Here is a 2500-nt window from a genome sequence, read left to right as displayed (position 1 = left end):
TTAAGGGTTTACGGCGCTTGTAACGCATTTAGGTCATATCAGCGCCAGTAAAAATCAAGAATATGGGAATTGTCAAAGAATGGTAGAATTACAGTTAAAGAAAAATTAAGGCAATTTCACAAGCTTTGCACGACAACCACATGTTTTAAGTAATAAACAAAAATTAATACAACACCTTTAAAAAAATACCATACACGGAACTTTTCGGGTTCAAAACCCTTTTTCAGCCAAAAACAAAAAGAAAAAAAAACATAATCACATTATTTAAAAATCAGATAAACGACAGAAATGTTGACCTTTTAAAAACCCTGGTTAGTGCAAGATGATTGTGATAAAAATGAACGCGAACACAAATCTCATACATGTTCTATGCATCTACCCCTAGCATTATGGCCTAGGATTTTTTTAAAAGCTTTTATATAGAGCAATATCCACTAAACGTGCTCAAAGCAGAACGAGACATGACGCCTCTTAGGCGATATTACATTTCATTTTCGGACAGAGACAACGTTGTTAACGGCCAGGTACTCATTTTACACCAGAGTACGGTGATATAATGTGAGTAAAGAGTCTTTTCCAAGAACTCAACTGTGCGCTGAGCGAGGCTCGAACCCAGGACCTTCCGATCTGAAAGCGAGTGTTATACCACAAGACCACATCGCCGCACAAATATGATTCAAACAATATTATTATCAAAAAAATATGATTTTATTGTTTTTGTTGTTAGCTGAATAAGGGTGTGAACCCGAAACGTCCCATGTTTGCCATTTTTTCTTCACTGAAGCTATTATATTCATTTTGTTTAGTCCTTTTTACAGTTCACAGCCTTTAACAATTTAACTCACTCAATCTTGAAGACTTTTGCTACTTTTCAAAATTGAAGAATAAAATGTATTAAAAATGAGCATGTACATAGATAGTTTTATTCAACTATCATTAACATGCAAAGACTAAGAACAAAAAATATAATAAATAGGTATGATGTAAAAGTAACTTGGGTAAACTATTGATATAGTCGGTGTTAGGGTTGAGTGAGTTAATGTCACTTTAACCACTTGTATTAAAGATGGGTTGATGATATCCAATTAATAGTGCATGCATAGAAACGTTTGATGATCATCTCATTATAATATGAAACTATGAGTGAAATCAATGAAAGAAATAAGTGAATTAATGATTATCAAAACTTACCCAATGCAGTGTTACAACCACCGTTGTGAGATCAAACAGTTGTAAAGCTTAGATAATCCGTAAAATAGCGAATTAAATCTCCAACACAAAGCCACAGCCTCAGGCTACATACAAGGCTTAATTGGTTAATGTTGAATAAACTAATCACTTGTCACAACGAATAACATCCAAAATGTTGGAATTTATTTTTAATTTTAACTAATTAATTCACCTATTATTAACAATATTTAAAATAAGTAAAAGATAATGTCCTAAAAAATGGCAATAAAAACAACAAATTCACAACACAAGCAAGCAAGATATTTTGTTGATTCTTCTTTTATTATCATCATTTATCAAATGTATTATTTATTTCGAATTTATAACACCGGTTATCTCTCATACTACATAGAAAGACTATAATATGTCCCGTTGTTGGAAATCGAACACCTCCTACTTTCCCTCTTGTTATTTTTACTTCAACCAGAACCACCAACAACGCGCGCCTTGCCTTGTAGCGCGTGGACGCCCGCGTTGCTTTTTAGTCAGTCGTACGGAGTGGCTACGGTCTCACCACTCACCATCATCACCACTTCGGCTCCTTTTTTAATATTTTGTTGTGGATTCTTTGTTGTCAGTGCACTCCGCTATGCGCGCGACTCTTTTCTGCGCTGTCAGATTGTTGTGGTCCGTTAGCTTCGAGTGAGTGTTGCTTCTTCTATTTCCATCTCCTTTGTAATATCCCTGAAACTAAAAGAAAATAATAATAATATAATAAGATCTTGACAATGAAGAATGCATGAGCAATTTGGCTGTCATTCTGTTTCCTGGAAGGATGTGAGTGGCAACACGGGTGCGCTCACAGACAATAGTAACTACACATCAAGCTATTCAAGACTTTGAAGAAAAAAAACAAGTTAATAAATTTAAACAAAATTAAGCATTTTCACGGGTTCTCCACGGTCACTGCTTCTCAGTGCGGCTATGTGGTCTAGTGGAATGCACTTGCCTTCGAATCGGATAGTCATGGGTTCGAGTCCCGCTCTGAGCAGCGCAAAGTTGAGTCCTTTGAAAAGGCCTTTAGTCACCTTTTCTCACCGTACTCAGGTGTAAATGAGCACCTGGCCATCCAAGTTCCCATTTCGTATTTACTTTTCTACAATACCCTTGCCATCTTCTCATTTACATCTGAGTTGAGTGGGGTAGTGCGTCTAAACTGCCTGGCCCTATGTCATAATGCTAGGGGCAGAATCACAGAAGAAGTATGGGAACTTAGTTTGCAATTCTTTTACCACAATTATTTTGTACTAAAGATTAAAAATTTTTCGAC

At 35.9% G+C, this 2500-nt stretch overlaps 1 protein-coding gene across 2 annotated transcripts in view; it reads right to left on the bottom strand.

Moving 5' to 3' along the window:
• The window catches only part of LOC144966506 (zwei Ig domain protein zig-8-like), a 363782-nt gene that overhangs the window by 287574 nt on the left and 73708 nt on the right, over nt 1-2500 (bottom strand). For both annotated transcript variants that reach the window (XM_078903125.1, XM_078903126.1), the window contains exon 2: nt 1192-1920. The gene's annotated coding sequence lies outside the window, so the exon portion shown is untranslated. The remainder of the gene's footprint in view (nt 1-1191; nt 1921-2500) is intronic.

The sequence above is a fragment of the Berghia stephanieae genome, chromosome 2, assembly GCF_034508935.2.
Source record: "Berghia stephanieae isolate SIO BIC M18660-M18661 chromosome 2, UCSD_Bste_1.3, whole genome shotgun sequence".
Classification (NCBI taxonomy): domain Eukaryota; kingdom Metazoa; phylum Mollusca; class Gastropoda; order Nudibranchia; family Aeolidiidae; genus Berghia; species Berghia stephanieae.
Note: the sequence above shows the minus strand (reverse complement) of the source record. Positions and strands in the feature narration are given on the sequence as shown.